General features: G+C 51.2%; 1 protein-coding gene across 1 annotated transcript in view; it reads left to right on the top strand.

Moving 5' to 3' along the window:
• LOC121276098 (disintegrin and metalloproteinase domain-containing protein 12-like) overlaps positions 1-17887 on the top strand; it is a 772855-nt gene that overhangs the window by 81317 nt on the left and 673651 nt on the right. The gene's annotated exons all lie outside the window — the stretch shown is intronic.

A 17887-nucleotide genomic window follows, 5' to 3' on the forward strand; every position in this document is an offset into this window, starting at 1 on the left:
CAGCTGAAGGTTGAGCGATTAAAATCAGGAATGCTCAAGAGGGCAGAATGACCGTGGATATCTTAAAGGGTTCTGGGGCTGGAAATGATTACAAGTGATAAGCAAGAGCAAGATCATAGAGAGTTAAAAAAACTGAGAATTTAAATCAGGGCATATTTAACTGGGAGCCAATGTAGGTCAGTGAACAGAATTTGGTGTGCGTTAGGAGATAGTATGAGTACCTCTGTTTCAGCATCAGATGAGCTGAGGTAGGTGAGAAGTCAGATGTTATGGAACTGGAAATAAACAGTCTTGGTGATGGCACAAATATGCGGTAGGAATTTGATCTCAAGTTACGATTAGATCGATAAGAATGGTTTCAGGCAAAAACAGTCCCACCCAGCTGGATAGTGGTGGACAGTCAGTGCAGGAGGATGGGGACATCAACAGTGTCAAAGTTTACATACAGGTCAAGAAGGATGAGCAGGGAGAGTTTATGTTTGTCGCAGTCACATGGGATATCATTTGATATGATCAGGCAGTTGTCCAGATAGTCGGTCTATGTACCTGGCATGGCTCAATTTTGGCACTCCGGTGGAGTTTGAACCCCTTTATTCTCAGCTATCCCACAACAAACCAGCAGCCAATCAAAAAGCTGGACCTTATTTTATTCGCTCAAGGGATGTGGATGATGCTGGCGTTTATTGCCCATCTTTAATTGTTCTTGGGAAGGTTGTGATGAATGCTGGAGTCTAGGTATTGTAAATACACCCACAGTGCTCTTAGAAAGAGAGTTCCAGGATTTTGACCCAGCAACAGTGAAGGAACGGCAATATATTTCCAAGTCAGGCTGGTGTGTGGTTTGGAGGGGAACTTGTAGGTGGTGGTGTTTCCATGTGTCTGCTGCCCTTTTCCTCTAGGTGGTAGAGGTCATGGGTTTGGAAGGTGTTGTCGAAGGAAGCATCTGAGCTGCTGCAGTGCATCTTGTAGATGGTGCACTCTGCTGCCACTGTGCATCAGTGGTGGAGGGGGTAAATATTTTGCCATTCGTTTCTGCATTTTATATTCTGCTCAAGCTTCTGACCTGCCACTCATATTTGCACAATGATATGCTTTTCCATTAAGGTTCATACGATCCTTAATTTTATTTTAGTTAACCACAGAAAGAAGATCCTCCCTTTGGAATTTTTCTTTCTTCCGGAATTTATCTATTCTGTGTATTCTGAAATTGCTAAAATGTCTTCCACTGCATCTCAATTGACATATCCCTTAACCTAATTTGTTAGTTCATGTTAGCTAGCTGGGTGTTCATGCCCTCATAATTGCCTTTATCTAACTTTATAATACGAGTCTTGGACCTAACCTTCTCTCCTCCAAACCAAATGCAAAATTCAATCATATTACAATTGCTGCTACGAGTGAGATCAAGAACGGAGCCATGGAGTTCAAAGAGCAGGAGAAGGGGGCAAGAACGAGAATGGAGTTGGGGGGTTAGAAGAGCCCAAGGACGAGCAAGATCAGAGACTGGGAGACAGATCAGTGAGAGAAGAAGCAAGACAAAGAGCGGAGACAGGAGTTAAAAGAGCCTGAGAAGTCCCGAGAGTGAGAGAGGAGCTGGGGAGTTAGAAGAGCAAGAGAAGGAGCGAGAGTGAGAGAGGAGTTGGGGAGTTAGAAGATCAAGAGAAGGAGCGATAGGGAGAGAGGAGCTGGGCAGTTAAAAGAGCAAGAGAAGGAGTGAGAGACGAGCTGGGGAGTTAGAAGAGCAAGAGAAGGAGCAAGAGTGGGAGAGGAGCTGGGGAGTGAGTACAGCAAGAGAATTCCTGAGAGGGATAGAGGACTAGGGAGTTAGAAGAGCAAGAGAATCAGGGAGTGTGAGAGAGGTGCTGGGGAGTTAGAAGAGCAAGAGAAGGAGCGAGAGTGAGAGAGTAGCTGGGGAGTTAGAAGAGCAAGAGAAGGAGCGAGAGTGATAGAGGAGCTGGGGAGGTAGAAGAACAAGAGAAGGAGCGAGAGTGAGAGAGGAGCTGGGGAGTTAGAAGAGCAAGAGAAGAAGGGAGTGTGAGACAGGAGCTGTGGAATGAGAACAGCAAGAGCAGGAATGACTGTGAGAGAGTTGCTGGGGAGTTAGAAGAGCAAGAGAAGGAGCGAGTGTGAGAGAGGAGCTGGGGAGTTAGAAGAGCAAGAGAAGGAGTGAGAATGAGAGAAGAGTTGGGGCGTTAGAAGAGCAAGAGAAGGAGTGAGAATGAGAGAGGAGCTGGGGAGTGAGAAGAGCAAGAGAAGGAGTGAGAGTGAGAGAGGAGGTGGGTAGTGAGAAGAGCAAGAGAAGGAGCGAGATTGAAAGAGTAGCTGGGGATTTAGAAGAGCAAGAGAAGGAGTGAGATTGAGAGAGTAGCTCGGGAGTGAGAAGAGCAAGGGAATGAGCGAGAGTGAGAGATGAGCTGGGGAGAGAGAAGACCAAGAGAAATCCCAAGAGGGATAGAGGAGTTGGGGAGTTAGAAGAGCAAGAGAAGAGGCGAGTGTGTGAGAGGAGCTGGGGAGTGAGAAGAGCAAGAGAAGGAGCTAGAGTGATAGAGGAGTTGGGGAGTTAGAAGAGCAAGAGAAGGAGTGAGAGTGATAGAGGAGCTAGGGAGGTAGAAGAACACAAGAAGGAGCGAGAGTGAGAGAGGAGCTGGGTAGTTAGAAGAGCAAGAGAAGAGGCGAGAGTGAGAGAGAAGCTGGTGAGTTAGAAGAGCAAGAGAAGGACCGAGAGTGAGAGAGGAGCTGGCGAGATAGAAGAACACGAGAAGGAGCAAGGGTGAGAGAGGAGCTGGGGAGTGACAAGAGCAAGAGAAGGAGCAAGAGTGAGAGAGGAGCCGGGGAGTTAGAGGAGCAAGAAAAGAGGCGAGAGTGAGAGAGGATCCCGGGAGTTAGAGGAGCAAGAGAAGGAGCGAGAGTGAGAGAGGAGCTGGGGAATTATAGGAGCGAGAGAAGGAGCGAGAGTGAGAGAGGAGCTGGGGAGTTAGAAGAGCAAAAGAATTCCCGGGATTGAGAGAGGAGCTGGGGTTTTAGAAGAGTTAGAGAAGGAGCGAGAATGAGAGAGGAACTGGGGAGTTAGCAGAGCAAGAGAAGGAGTGAAAGTGAGAGACGAGCTGGGGTGTAAGAAGAGCAAGAGAAGGAGCGAGAGTGAGAGAGGAGCTGGGGAGTTAGAAAGGCCAAAGCAGTCCCGAGAGTGAGAGAGGAGCTGGGGAGTTAGAAGAGCAAGAGAAGGAGTGAGCGTGAGAGAGTTGCTGGGGAGTTAGAAGAGGAAGAGGAGGAGCGAGAGTGAGAGAGGAGCTGGGGCGTTAGAAGAGCGAGAGAAGGAGCGCAAGTGATACAGCAGCTGGGGAGTTAGAGAAGCAAGAGAAGGAGCGAGAGTGAGAGAGGAGTTGGGGAGTTAGAAGAGCGAGAGAAGGAGCGAGAGTGAGAGAGTAGCTGGGGAGTTAGAAGAGCGAGAGAAGGAGCGAGAGTGAGAGAGGAGCTGGGGAGTTAGAAGAGCAAAAGAGTCCCGAGACTGAGAGAGGAGTTGGGGAGTTAGAAGAGCAAGAGAAGGAGCGAGAGTTAGAGAGCAGTTGGTGAGTTTTAAGAGCAAGAGAAGGAGCGAGAGTGAGACAGGAGCTGGGGAGTTAGAAGAGCAAGAGGAGGAGTGAGAGTGAGAGAGGAGCTGGGGAGTTAAAAGAGCAAGAGGAGGAGCGAGAGTTAGAGAGGAGCTGGGGAGTTAGAAGAGCGAGAGTGAGAGAAGAGCTGGGGAATTATAGAAGGGAGAGAAGGAGCGAGAGTGAGAGAGGAGCTGGGGAGTTAGAAGAGCAAAAGAATTCCCGGGATTGAGAGACGAGCTGGGGTGTAAGAAGAGCAAGAGAAGGAGCGAGAGTGAGAGAGGAGCTGGGGGGTTAGAAAGGCCAAAGCAGTCCCGAGAGTGAGAGAGGAGCTGGGGAGTTAGAAGAGCAAGAGAAGGAGTGAGCGTGAGACAGTTGCTGGGGAGTTAGAAGAGGAAGAGGAGGAGTGAGTGTGAGAGAGGAACTGGGGAGTTAGAGGAGCAAGAGAAGCAGCGAGAGTGAGAGAGGAGCTGGGGAGTTAGAAGAGCAAGGGAAGGATTGAGCGTGAGAGAGTTGCTGGGGAGTTAGAAGAGGAAGAGGAGGAGTGAGTGTGAGAGAGGAACTGGGGAGTTAGAGGAGCAAGAGAAGGAGCGAGAGTGAGAGAAGAGCTGGGGCGTTAGAAGAGTGAGAGAAGGAGCGAGAGTGAGAGAGGAGCTGGGGAGTTAGAAAGGCCAAAGCAGTCCCGAGAGTGAGAGAGGAGCTGGGGAGTTAGAAGAGCAAGAGAAGGAGTGAGCATGAGAGAGTTGCTGGGGAGTTAGAAGAGGAAGAGCAGGAGCGAGAGTGAGAGAGGAGCTGGGGAATTAGAAGAGCGAGAGAAGGAGCGAGAGTGAGAGAGGAGCTGGGGAGTTAGAAGAGCGAGAGAAGGAGCGAGAGTGAGAGAGGAGCTGGGGAGTTAGAAGAGCAAAAGAGTCCCGAGACTGAGAGAGGAGTTGGGGAGTTAGAAGAGAAAGAGAAGGAGCGAGAGTTAGAGAGCAGTTGGGGAGTTATAAGAGCAAGAGAAGGAGCGAGAGTGAGACAGGAGCTGGGGAGTAAGAAGAGCAAGAGGAGGAGTGAGAATGAGAGAGGAGCTGGGGAGTTAAAAGAGCAAGAGGAGGAGCGAGAGTTAGAGAGGAGCTGGGGAGTTAGAAGAGCGAGAGTGAGAGATGAGCTGGGCAGTTAGAAGAGCAAGAGAAGAAGCAAGAGTGAGAGTGAAAGAAGAGCAGGGGAGTTAGAAGTGCGAGAGTGAGAGAGGAACTGGGCAGTTAGAAGAGCAAGAGAAGGAGCTAGAGCTAGAGAGGAGCTGGGGAGTTAGGAGAGCAAGAGAAGGAGCGAGAGTGAGAACGGAGCTGGGGAGTTAGAAGAGCAAGAGTAGCAGTGAGAGTGAGAGAGGATCTGGGCAGTTAGAACAGCAAGCGACGGAGCGAGAGGGTGAGAAGAGCTGGGGAGTTAGAAGAGCAAGAGAAGGAGCAAGAGTGAGAGAGGAACTGCGGAGTTAGAAGAGCAAGAGATGGAGTGAGAGTGAGGGAGGTGCTGGAGTGTTAGAAGAGCAAGAGAAGGAGCGAGAGTGAGAGAAGAGCTGGGGAGTTAGGAGAGCAAGAAAAGGAGTGAGAGCGAGAGAGGAGTTAGGGAATTAGATGAGCAAGAGAAGGAGTGATAGAGGAGTTGGGGAGCTAGAAGAGCAAGAGAAGGAGCGAGAGTGAGAGAGGAGCTGTGCAGTTAGTAGAGCAAGAGAAGGAACGAGAGTGAGAGAGGAGCTGGGGAGTTAGAAGAGCAAGAGAAGGAGCTAGAGTGATAGAGGAGTTGTGGAGTTAGAAGAGCAAGAGTAGGAGTGAGAGTGATAGAGGAGCTGGGTAGTTAGAAGAGCAAGAGAAGACGTGAGAGTGAGAGAGGAGCTGGGGAGTGAGAGGAGCAAGAGAAGGAGCGAGAGTGAGAGAGGAGCTGGGGAATTATAGGAGCGAGAGAAGGAGCGAGAGTGAGAGAGGAGCTGGGGAGTTAGAAGAGCAAAAGAATTCCCGGGATTGAGAGAGGAGCTGGGGTGTTAGAAGAGCGAGAGAAGGAGCGAGAGTGAGAGAGGAGCTGGGAGTTAGAAGAGGAAAAGAGTCCTGAGACTGAGAGAGTAGTTGGGGAGTTAGAAGAGCAAGAGAAGGAGCGAGAGTTAGAGAGCAGTTGGGGAGCTAGAAGAGCAAGAGAAGGAGCGGGAGTGAGAGAGGAGCTGGTGAGTTAGAAGAGCAAGAGCGAGAGTGAGAGAAGAGCAGTGGAGTTAGAAGAGAGAGTGAGTGAGAGAGGAGCTGCGCAGTTAGAAGAGCAAGAGAAGGAGCAAGAGTGAGAGAAGAGCTGGGGAGTTCAAAGAGCGAGAGAAGGAGCGAGAGTGAGAGAAGAGCTGGCGAGTTAAAAGACCGGGAGAAGGAGCGAAAGTTTGAGAGAAGCTGTGGAGTTAGAAGAGAAAGAGCAGGAGCGAGAGTGAGAGAGGATCTGGGGAGTTAGAAGAAAAAGCAAAGGAGCGATATTGAGATAGGAGCTGGGGAGTTAGAAGAGCGAAAGAAGTCCCTAGAGTGTGAGAGGAGCTGGGGTGTTAGAAGAGCTAGAGAAGGAGCGAGAGTGAGAGAGGAGCTGGGGAGTGAGAAGAGCAAGAGAAGGAGCGAGAGTGAGAGAGGAGCTGGGGAGCTAGAAGAGCAAGAAAAGGAGCGGGAGTGAGAGAGGAGCTGGTGAGTTAGAAGAGCAAGAGCGAAAGTGAGAGAAGAGCAGGGGAGTTAGAAGAGCGAGAGTGAGAGAGGAGCTGGGGAGTTAGAAGAGCAAGAGAAGGAGCAAGAGTGAGCTAGGAACTGGGGAGTAAGACGAGCAAGAGAAGGAGTGAGAGTGAGAGAGTAGCTGGTGAGTTAGAAGAGAAAGAGAAGGAGGGAGAATGTTAGAGAAGCTGAGGAGTTTGAAGAGCAAGAGAAGAGCTATGGTGAGAGAGTAGCTCGGGAGTTAGAAGAGCAAGAGAATGAGCGAGAGTGAGAGATGAGCTGGGGAGTGAGAAGATAAAGAGAATTCCCGAGAGGGATAGAAGAGTTGGGGAGTTAGAAGAGCAAGAGGAGAGGCGAGTGTGTGAGAGGAGCTGGGGAGTGAGAAGAACAAGAGAAGGAGCTAGAGTGATAGAGGAGTTGGGGAGTTAGAAGAGCAAGAGAAGGAGTGAGAGTGATAGAGGAGCTGGGGAGTTAAAGGAGCAAGAAAAGGAGTGAGAGTGAGAAGAGGAGCTGGGCAGTTATTAGAGCAAGAGAAGAGGCGAGAGTGAGAGAGGAGCTGGGGAGTTAGAAGAGCAAGAGAAGGACTGAGAGTGAGAGAGGAGCTGGGGAGGTAGAAGAACAAGAGAAGGAGCGAGAGTGATAGAGGAGCTAGGGAGATAGAAGAACACGAGAAGGAGCGAGGGTGAGAGAGGAGCTGGGGAGTGACAAGAGCAAGAGAAGGAGCGAGAGTGAGGGAGGAGCTGGGGAGTTAGAGGAGCAAGAGAAGGAGCGAGAGTGAGAGAGTTGCTGGGGAGTTACAAGAGGAAGAGGAGGAGTGAGTGTGAGAGAGGAACTGGGGTGTGAGAAGAGCAAGAGAAGGGGCGAGAGTGAGAGTGGAGCTGTGGAATTAGAAGAGCAAGAGAAGGAGTGAGAGTGATAGAGGAGTTGGGGAGTTAGAAGAGTAAGAGAAGGAACAAGAATGAGAGAGGAGCTGGGGAGTTAGAGGAGCAAGAGGAGAAGCGAGAGTGAGAGGATCTCGGGGGTTAGAGGAGCAAGAGAAACAGCGAGAGTGAGAGAGGAGCTGGTGGGTTAGAGGACCAAGAACAGGAGTGAGAGTGGTAGAGGTGCTGGGAAGTTAGAAGAGCGAGAGAAGGAGCGCGAGTGATAGAGCAGCTGGGTGTTAGAGGAGCAAGAGAAGGAGCGAGAATGAGAGAGGAGTTGGGGAGTTAGAAGAGTGAGAGAAGGAGCGAGAGTGAGAGAGGAGCTGGGGAGTTAGAAGAGCAAGAGATGGAGCGAGAGTGATAGAGAAGCTAGGGAGATAGAAGAACACGAGAAGGAGCGAGGGTGAGAGAGGAGCTGGGGAGTGCCAAGAGCAAGAGAATGAGGGAGAGTGAGAGAGGAGCTGGGGAGTTAAAGGAGCTAGAAAAGGAGTGAGAGTGGGAAGAGGAGCTGGGCAGTTAGATGAGCAAGAGAAGAGGCGAGAGTGAGAGAGGAGCTGGGGATTTAGAAGAGCAAGAGAAGGACCGAGAGTGAGAGAGGAGCTGGGGAGGTAGAAGAACAAGAGAAGGAGCGAGAGTGATAGAGGAGCTAGGGAGATAGAAGAACACGAGAAGGAGCGAGGGTGAGAGAGGAGCTGGGGAGTGACAAGAGCAGGAGAAGGAGCGAGAGTGAGAGAGGAGCTGGGGAGTTAAAGGAGCAAGAAAAGGAGCGAGAGTGAGAGAGGATCCCGGGAGTTAGAAGAACAAGAGAAGGAGCGAGATTGAGAGAGTTGCTGGGGAGTTACAAGAGGAAGAGGAGGAGTGAGTGTGAGAGAGGAACTGGGGTGTGTGAAGAGCAAGAGAAGGGCGAGAGTGAGAGTGGAGCTGTGGAATTAGAAGAGCAAGAGAAGGAGTGAGAGTGATAGAGGAGTTGGGGAGTTAGAAGAGTAAGAGAAGGAACGAAAATGAGAGAGGAGCTGGGGAGTTAGAGGAGCAAGAGAAGAAGCGAGAGTGAGAGTGGATCTCGGGAGTTAGAGGAGCAAGAGAAACAGCGAGAGTGAGAGAGGAACTGGTGCGTTATAGGACCAAGAACAGGAGCGAGAGTGATAGAGGTGCTGGGGAGTTAGAAGAGCGAGAGAAGGAGCGCGAGTGATAGAGCAGCTGGGTGTTAGAGGAGCAAGAGAAGGAGTGAGATTGAGAGAGTTGCTGGGGAGTTACAAGAGGAAGAGGAGGAGTGAGTGTGAGAGAGGAACTGGGGTGTGAGAAGAGCAAGAGAAGGGGCGAGAGTGAGAGTGGAGCTGTGGAATTAGAAGAGCAAGAGAAGGAGTGAGAGTGAGAGAGGAGCTGGGGAGCTAGAAGAGCAAGAAAAGGAGCGGGAGTGAGAGAGGAGCTGGTGAGTTAGAAGAGCAAGAGCGAAAGTGAGAGAAGAGCAGGGGAGTTAGAAGAGCGAGAGTGAGAGAGGAGCTGGGGAGTTAGAAGAGCAAGAGAAGGAGCAAGAGTGAGCTAGGAACTGGGGAGTAAGACGAGCAAGAGAAGGAGTGAGAGTGAGAGAGTAGCTGGTGAGTTAGAAGAGAAAGAGAAGGAGGGAGAATGTTAGAGAAGCTGAGGAGTTTGAAGAGCAAGAGAAGAGCTATGGTGAGAGAGTAGCTCGGGAGTTAGAAGAGCAAGAGAATGAGCGAGAGTGAGAGATGAGCTGGGGAGTGAGAAGATAAAGAGAATTCCCGAGAGGGATAGAAGAGTTGGGGAGTTAGAAGAGCAAGAGAAGAGGCGAGTGTGTGAGAGGAGCTGGGGAGTGAGAAGAACAAGAGAAGGAGCTAGAGTGATAGAGGAGTTGGGGAGTTAGAAGAGCAAGAGAAGGAGTGAGAGTGATAGAGGAGCTGGGGAGTTAAAGGAGCAAGAAAAGGAGTGAGAGTGAGAAGAGGAGCTGGGCAGTTATTAGAGCAAGAGAAGAGGCGAGAGTGAGAGAGGAGCTGGGGAGTTAGAAGAGCAAGAGAAGGACTGAGAGTGAGAGAGGAGCTGGGGAGGTAGAAGAACAAGAGAAGGAGCGAGAGTGATAGAGGAGCTAGGGAGATAGAAGAACACGAGAAGGAGCGAGGGTGAGAGAGGAGCTGGGGAGTGACAAGAGCAAGAGAAGGAGCGAGAGTGAGGGAGGAGCTGGGGAGTTAGAGGAGCAAGAGAAGGAGCGAGAGTGAGAGAGTTGCTGGGGAGTTACAAGAGGAAGAGGAGGAGTGAGTGTGAGAGAGGAACTGGGGTGTGAGAAGAGCAAGAGAAGGGGCGAGAGTGAGAGTGGAGCTGTGGAATTAGAAGAGCAAGAGAAGGAGTGAGAGTGATAGAGGAGTTGGGGAGTTAGAAGAGTAAGAGAAGGAACAAGAATGAGAGAGGAGCTGGGGAGTTAGAGGAGCAAGAGGAGAAGCGAGAGTGAGAGGATCTCGGGGGTTAGAGGAGCAAGAGAAACAGCGAGAGTGAGAGAGGAGCTGGTGGGTTAGAGGACCAAGAACAGGAGTGAGAGTGGTAGAGGTGCTGGGAAGTTAGAAGAGCGAGAGAAGGAGCGCGAGTGATAGAGCAGCTGGGTGTTAGAGGAGCAAGAGAAGGAGCGAGAATGAGAGAGGAGTTGGGGAGTTAGAAGAGTGAGAGAAGGAGCGAGAGTGAGAGAGGAGCTGGGGAGTTAGAAGAGCAAGAGATGGAGCGAGAGTGATAGAGAAGCTAGGGAGATAGAAGAACACGAGAAGGAGCGAGGGTGAGAGAGGAGCTGGGGAGTGCCAAGAGCAAGAGAATGAGGGAGAGTGAGAGAGGAGCTGGGGAGTTAAAGGAGCTAGAAAAGGAGTGAGAGTGGGAAGAGGAGCTGGGCAGTTAGATGAGCAAGAGAAGAGGCGAGAGTGAGAGAGGAGCTGGGGATTTAGAAGAGCAAGAGAAGGACCGAGAGTGAGAGAGGAGCTGGGGAGGTAGAAGAACAAGAGAAGGAGCGAGAGTGATAGAGGAGCTAGGGAGATAGAAGAACACGAGAAGGAGCGAGGGTGAGAGAGGAGCTGGGGAGTGACAAGAGCAGGAGAAGGAGCGAGAGTGAGAGAGGAGCTGGGGAGTTAAAGGAGCAAGAAAAGGAGCGAGAGTGAGAGAGGATCCCGGGAGTTAGAAGAACAAGAGAAGGAGCGAGATTGAGAGAGTTGCTGGGGAGTTACAAGAGGAAGAGGAGGAGTGAGTGTGAGAGAGGAACTGGGGTGTGTGAAGAGCAAGAGAAGGGCGAGAGTGAGAGTGGAGCTGTGGAATTAGAAGAGCAAGAGAAGGAGTGAGAGTGATAGAGGAGTTGGGGAGTTAGAAGAGTAAGAGAAGGAACGAAAATGAGAGAGGAGCTGGGGAGTTAGAGGAGCAAGAGAAGAAGCGAGAGTGAGAGTGGATCTCGGGAGTTAGAGGAGCAAGAGAAACAGCGAGAGTGAGAGAGGAACTGGTGCGTTATAGGACCAAGAACAGGAGCGAGAGTGATAGAGGTGCTGGGGAGTTAGAAGAGCGAGAGAAGGAGCGCGAGTGATAGAGCAGCTGGGTGTTAGAGGAGCAAGAGAAGGAGTGAGATTGAGAGAGTTGCTGGGGAGTTACAAGAGGAAGAGGAGGAGTGAGTGTGAGAGAGGAACTGGGGTGTGAGAAGAGCAAGAGAAGGGGCGAGAGTGAGAGTGGAGCTGTGGAATTAGAAGAGCAAGAGAAGGAGTGAGAGTGAGAGAGGAGCTGGGGAGCTAGAAGAGCAAGAAAAGGAGCGGGAGTGAGAGAGGAGCTGGTGAGTTAGAAGAGCAAGAGCGAAAGTGAGAGAAGAGCAGGGGAGTTAGAAGAGCGAGAGTGAGAGAGGAGCTGGGGAGTTAGAAGAGCAAGAGAAGGAGCAAGAGTGAGCTAGGAACTGGGGAGTAAGACGAGCAAGAGAAGGAGTGAGAGTGAGAGAGTAGCTGGTGAGTTAGAAGAGAAAGAGAAGGAGGGAGAATGTTAGAGAAGCTGAGGAGTTTGAAGAGCAAGAGAAGAGCTATGGTGAGAGAGTAGCTCGGGAGTTAGAAGAGCAAGAGAATGAGCGAGAGTGAGAGATGAGCTGGGGAGTGAGAAGATAAAGAGAATTCCCGAGAGGGATAGAAGAGTTGGGGAGTTAGAAGAGCAAGAGAAGAGGCGAGTGTGTGAGAGGAGCTGGGGAGTGAGAAGAACAAGAGAAGGAGCTAGAGTGATAGAGGAGTTGGGGAGTTAGAAGAGCAAGAGAAGGAGTGAGAGTGATAGAGGAGCTGGGGAGTTAAAGGAGCAAGAAAAGGAGTGAGAGTGAGAAGAGGAGCTGGGCAGTTATTAGAGCAAGAGAAGAGGCGAGAGTGAGAGAGGAGCTGGGGAGTTAGAAGAGCAAGAGAAGGACTGAGAGTGAGAGAGGAGCTGGGGAGGTAGAAGAACAAGAGAAGGAGCGAGAGTGATAGAGGAGCTAGGGAGATAGAAGAACACGAGAAGGAGCGAGGGTGAGAGAGGAGCTGGGGAGTGACAAGAGCAAGAGAAGGAGCGAGAGTGAGGGAGGAGCTGGGGAGTTAGAGGAGCAAGAGAAGGAGCGAGAGTGAGAGAGTTGCTGGGGAGTTACAAGAGGAAGAGGAGGAGTGAGTGTGAGAGAGGAACTGGGGTGTGAGAAGAGCAAGAGAAGGGGCGAGAGTGAGAGTGGAGCTGTGGAATTAGAAGAGCAAGAGAAGGAGTGAGAGTGATAGAGGAGTTGGGGAGTTAGAAGAGTAAGAGAAGGAACAAGAATGAGAGAGGAGCTGGGGAGTTAGAGGAGCAAGAGGAGAAGCGAGAGTGAGAGGATCTCGGGGGTTAGAGGAGCAAGAGAAACAGCGAGAGTGAGAGAGGAGCTGGTGGGTTAGAGGACCAAGAACAGGAGTGAGAGTGGTAGAGGTGCTGGGAAGTTAGAAGAGCGAGAGAAGGAGCGCGAGTGATAGAGCAGCTGGGTGTTAGAGGAGCAAGAGAAGGAGCGAGAATGAGAGAGGAGTTGGGGAGTTAGAAGAGTGAGAGAAGGAGCGAGAGTGAGAGAGGAGCTGGGGAGTTAGAAGAGCAAGAGATGGAGCGAGAGTGATAGAGAAGCTAGGGAGATAGAAGAACACGAGAAGGAGCGAGGGTGAGAGAGGAGCTGGGGAGTGCCAAGAGCAAGAGAATGAGGGAGAGTGAGAGAGGAGCTGGGGAGTTAAAGGAGCTAGAAAAGGAGTGAGAGTGGGAAGAGGAGCTGGGCAGTTAGATGAGCAAGAGAAGAGGCGAGAGTGAGAGAGGAGCTGGGGATTTAGAAGAGCAAGAGAAGGACCGAGAGTGAGAGAGGAGCTGGGGAGGTAGAAGAACAAGAGAAGGAGCGAGAGTGATAGAGGAGCTAGGGAGATAGAAGAACACGAGAAGGAGCGAGGGTGAGAGAGGAGCTGGGGAGTGACAAGAGCAGGAGAAGGAGCGAGAGTGAGAGAGGAGCTGGGGAGTTAAAGGAGCAAGAAAAGGAGCGAGAGTGAGAGAGGATCCCGGGAGTTAGAAGAACAAGAGAAGGAGCGAGATTGAGAGAGTTGCTGGGGAGTTACAAGAGGAAGAGGAGGAGTGAGTGTGAGAGAGGAACTGGGGTGTGTGAAGAGCAAGAGAAGGGCGAGAGTGAGAGTGGAGCTGTGGAATTAGAAGAGCAAGAGAAGGAGTGAGAGTGATAGAGGAGTTGGGGAGTTAGAAGAGTAAGAGAAGGAACGAAAATGAGAGAGGAGCTGGGGAGTTAGAGGAGCAAGAGAAGAAGCGAGAGTGAGAGTGGATCTCGGGAGTTAGAGGAGCAAGAGAAACAGCGAGAGTGAGAGAGGAACTGGTGCGTTATAGGACCAAGAACAGGAGCGAGAGTGATAGAGGTGCTGGGGAGTTAGAAGAGCGAGAGAAGGAGCGCGAGTGATAGAGCAGCTGGGTGTTAGAGGAGCAAGAGAAGGAGTGAGATTGAGAGAGTTGCTGGGGAGTTACAAGAGGAAGAGGAGGAGTGAGTGTGAGAGAGGAACTGGGGTGTGAGAAGAGCAAGAGAAGGGGCGAGAGTGAGAGTGGAGCTGTGGAATTAGAAGAGCAAGAGAAGGAGTGAGAGTGATAGAGGAGTTGGGGAGTTAGAAGAGTAAGAGAAGGAACGAGAATGAGAGAGGAGCTGGGGAGTTAGAGGAGCAAGAGAAGAAGCGAGAGTGAGAGTGGATCTCGGGAGTTAGAGGAGCAAGAGAAACAGCGAGAGTGAGAGAGGAACTGGTGGGTTATAGGACCAAGAACAGGAGCGAGAGTGATAGAGGTGCTGGGGAGTTAGAAGAGCGAGAGAAGGAGCGCGAGTGATAGAGCAGCTGGGTGTTAGAGGAGCAAGAGAAGGAGCGAGATTGAGAGAGTTGCTGGGGAGTTACAAGAGGAAGAGGAGGAGTGAGTGTGAGAGAGGAACTGGGGTGTGAGAAGAGCAAGAGAAGGGGCGAGAGTGAGAGTGGAGCTGTGGAATTAGAAGAGCAAGAGAAGGAGTGAGAGTGATAGAGGAGTTGGGGAGTTAGAAGAGTAAGAGAAGGAATGAGAATGAGAGAGGAGCTGGGGAGTTAGAGGAGCAAGAGAAGAAGCGAGAGTGAGAGAGGATCTCGGGAGTTAGAGGAGCAAGAGAAACAGCGAGAGTGAGAGAGGAGCTGGTGGGTTAGAGGACCAAGAACAGGAGCGAGAGTAATAGAGGTGCTGGGGAGTTAGAAGAGCGAGAGAAGGAGCGCGAGTGATAGAGCAGTTGGGTGTTAGAGGAGCAAGAAAAGGAGCGAGAGTGAGAGAGGAGTAAGGGAGTTAGAAGAGTAAGAGAAGGAGAGAGAGTGAGAGAGGAGCTGGGGAGTTAGAAGAGCAAGAGAAGGGGCCAGAGTGAGAGAGGAGTTGGGGAGTTCAAAGCGCAAGAGAAGGAGCGAGCGTTAGAGAGCAGTTGGGGAGTTATTACAGCAAGAGAAAGAGCGAGAGTGAGACAGGAGCTGGGGAGTTAGAAGAGCAAGAGGAGGAGCAATAGTGAGAGAGGAGGTGGGGAGTTAGAAGAGCCAAAGAAGTCCCGAGAGTGAGAGAGGAGCTGGGGGGTTAGAAGAGCAAGAGAAGGTGCGAGTGTGAGAGAGTTGCTGAGGAGTTCGAAGATGCAAGCGGAGGAGCGAGTGTGAGAGAGGAGATGTTGACTGAGAAGAGCAAGAGAAGGAGCGTGTGTGAGAGAGGAGCTGGGGAATTAGAAGAGCAAGAGAAGGAGTCAGAGTGATAGAGGAGCTGGGGAGTTAGAAGAGCGAGAGAAGGAGCGCGGGTGATAGAGCAGCTGGGGATTTAGAGGAGCAAGAGAAGGAGCGAGAGTGAGAGAGGAGTTGGGGACTTAGAAGAGTAAGAGAAGAAGCGAGAATGAGAGAGGAGTTGGGGAGTTAGAAGAGCAAGAGAATTAGTGAGAATGAGAGAGGAGTTAGGGAGTTAGAAGAGCGAGAGAAGGAGCGAGATTGAGAGAGGAGCTGGGCAATTAGAAGAGCAAGATAAGGAGCGAGTGTGAGAGAGGAGCTGGGGAGTTAGAACAGCAAGAGGAGGAGCGAGAGCTAGCGAGGAGCTGGGGAGTTAGGAGAGCAAGAGAAGGAGCGAGAGTGAGAACGGAGCTGGGGAGTTAGACCAGCAAGAGTAGCAGTGAGAGTGAGAGAGGATCTGGGCATTTAGAAGAGCAAGCAACGGAGCAAGAGTGAGAGAGGAGCTGGGGAGTTAGAAGAGCAAGAGGAGGAGCGAGAGTGAGAGAAGAGCTGGGGAGTTAGAAGAGCGAGAGTGAGAGAGGATCTGGGCAGTTAGAAGAGCAAGAGAAGGAGCAAGAGTGAGAGAATAGCTGGGGAGTTAGAAGAGCATGAGAAGGAATGAGAGTGAGAGAGGAGCTGGGCAGTTAGAAGAGCAAAAGAAGGAGCGAGTGTGAGAGAGGAGCTGGGGAGTTAGAAGAGCTAGAGGAGGATCGAGACTGAGAGAAAAGCTGGGGAGTTAGAAGAGCGAGAGTGAGAGAGGAGCTGGGCAGTTAGAAGAGCAAGAGAAGGAGCGAGAGTGAGAACGGAGCTGGGGAATTAGACGAGCAAGAGTAGCAGTGTGAGTGAGAGTGAATCTGGGCAGTTAGAAGAGCAAGCGATGGAGCGAGAGTGAGAGAAGTGCTGGGGAATTAGAAGAGCAAGAGAAGGAGTGAGAGTGATAGAGGAGTTGGGGAGTTAGAAGAGTAAGAGAAGGAACGAAAATGAGAGAGGAGCTGGGGAGTTAGAGGAGCAAGAGAAGAAGCGAGAGTGAGAGTGGATCTCGGGAGTTAGAGGAGCAAGAGAAACAGCGAGAGTGAGAGAGGAACTGGTGCGTTATAGGACCAAGAACAGGAGCGAGAGTGATAGAGGTGCTGGGGAGTTAGAAGAGCGAGAGAAGGAGCGCGAGTGATAGAGCAGCTGGGTGTTAGAGGAGCAAGAGAAGGAGTGAGATTGAGAGAGTTGCTGGGGAGTTACAAGAGGAAGAGGAGGAGTGAGTGTGAGAGAGGAACTGGGGTGTGAGAAGAGCAAGAGAAGGGGCGAGAGTGAGAGTGGAGCTGTGGAATTAGAAGAGCAAGAGAAGGAGTGAGAGTGAGAGAGGAGCTGGGGAGCTAGAAGAGCAAGAAAAGGAGCGGGAGTGAGAGAGGAGCTGGTGAGTTAGAAGAGCAAGAGCGAAAGTGAGAGAAGAGCAGGGGAGTTAGAAGAGCGAGAGTGAGAGAGGAGCTGGGGAGTTAGAAGAGCAAGAGAAGGAGCAAGAGTGAGCTAGGAACTGGGGAGTAAGACGAGCAAGAGAAGGAGTGAGAGTGAGAGAGTAGCTGGTGAGTTAGAAGAGAAAGAGAAGGAGGGAGAATGTTAGAGAAGCTGAGGAGTTTGAAGAGCAAGAGAAGAGCTATGGTGAGAGAGTAGCTCGGGAGTTAGAAGAGCAAGAGAATGAGCGAGAGTGAGAGATGAGCTGGGGAGTGAGAAGATAAAGAGAATTCCCGAGAGGGATAGAAGAGTTGGGGAGTTAGAAGAGCAAGAGAAGAGGCGAGTGTGTGAGAGGAGCTGGGGAGTGAGAAGAACAAGAGAAGGAGCTAGAGTGATAGAGGAGTTGGGGAGTTAGAAGAGCAAGAGAAGGAGTGAGAGTGATAGAGGAGCTGGGGAGTTAAAGGAGCAAGAAAAGGAGTGAGAGTGAGAAGAGGAGCTGGGCAGTTATTAGAGCAAGAGAAGAGGCGAGAGTGAGAGAGGAGCTGGGGAGTTAGAAGAGCAAGAGAAGGACTGAGAGTGAGAGAGGAGCTGGGGAGGTAGAAGAACAAGAGAAGGAGCGAGAGTGATAGAGGAGCTAGGGAGATAGAAGAACACGAGAAGGAGCGAGGGTGAGAGAGGAGCTGGGGAGTGACAAGAGCAAGAGAAGGAGCGAGAGTGAGGGAGGAGCTGGGGAGTTAGAGGAGCAAGAGAAGGAGCGAGAGTGAGAGAGTTGCTGGGGAGTTACAAGAGGAAGAGGAGGAGTGAGTGTGAGAGAGGAACTGGGGTGTGAGAAGAGCAAGAGAAGGGGCGAGAGTGAGAGTGGAGCTGTGGAATTAGAAGAGCAAGAGAAGGAGTGAGAGTGATAGAGGAGTTGGGGAGTTAGAAGAGTAAGAGAAGGAACAAGAATGAGAGAGGAGCTGGGGAGTTAGAGGAGCAAGAGGAGAAGCGAGAGTGAGAGGATCTCGGGGGTTAGAGGAGCAAGAGAAACAGCGAGAGTGAGAGAGGAGCTGGTGGGTTAGAGGACCAAGAACAGGAGTGAGAGTGGTAGAGGTGCTGGGAAGTTAGAAGAGCGAGAGAAGGAGCGCGAGTGATAGAGCAGCTGGGTGTTAGAGGAGCAAGAGAAGGAGCGAGAATGAGAGAGGAGTTGGGGAGTTAGAAGAGTGAGAGAAGGAGCGAGAGTGAGAGAGGAGCTGGGGAGTTAGAAGAGCAAGAGATGGAGCGAGAGTGATAGAGAAGCTAGGGAGATAGAAGAACACGAGAAGGAGCGAGGGTGAGAGAGGAGCTGGGGAGTGCCAAGAGCAAGAGAATGAGGGAGAGTGAGAGAGGAGCTGGGGAGTTAAAGGAGCTAGAAAAGGAGTGAGAGTGGGAAGAGGAGCTGGGCAGTTAGATGAGCAAGAGAAGAGGCGAGAGTGAGAGAGGAGCTGGGGATTTAGAAGAGCAAGAGAAGGACCGAGAGTGAGAGAGGAGCTGGGGAGGTAGAAGAACAAGAGAAGGAGCGAGAGTGATAGAGGAGCTAGGGAGATAGAAGAACACGAGAAGGAGCGAGGGTGAGAGAGGAGCTGGGGAGTGACAAGAGCAGGAGAAGGAGCGAGAGTGAGAGAGGAGCTGGGGAGTTAAAGGAGCAAGAAAAGGAGCGAGAGTGAGAGAGGATCCCGGGAGTTAGAAGAACAAGAGAAGGAGCGAGATTGAGAGAGTTGCTGGGGAGTTACAAGAGGAAGAGGAGGAGTGAGTGTGAGAGAGGAACTGGGGTGTGTGAAGAGCAAGAGAAGGGCGAGAGTGAGAGTGGAGCTGTGGAATTAGAAGAGCAAGAGAAGGAGTGAGAGTGATAGAGGAGTTGGGGAGTTAGAAGAGTAAGAGAAGGAACGAAAATGAGAGAGGAGCTGGGGAGTTAGAGGAGCAAGAGAAGAAGCGAGAGTGAGAGTGGATCT

Source organism: Carcharodon carcharias, chromosome 1 (genome assembly GCF_017639515.1).
Source record: "Carcharodon carcharias isolate sCarCar2 chromosome 1, sCarCar2.pri, whole genome shotgun sequence".
Lineage (NCBI taxonomy): Eukaryota > Metazoa > Chordata > Chondrichthyes > Lamniformes > Lamnidae > Carcharodon > Carcharodon carcharias.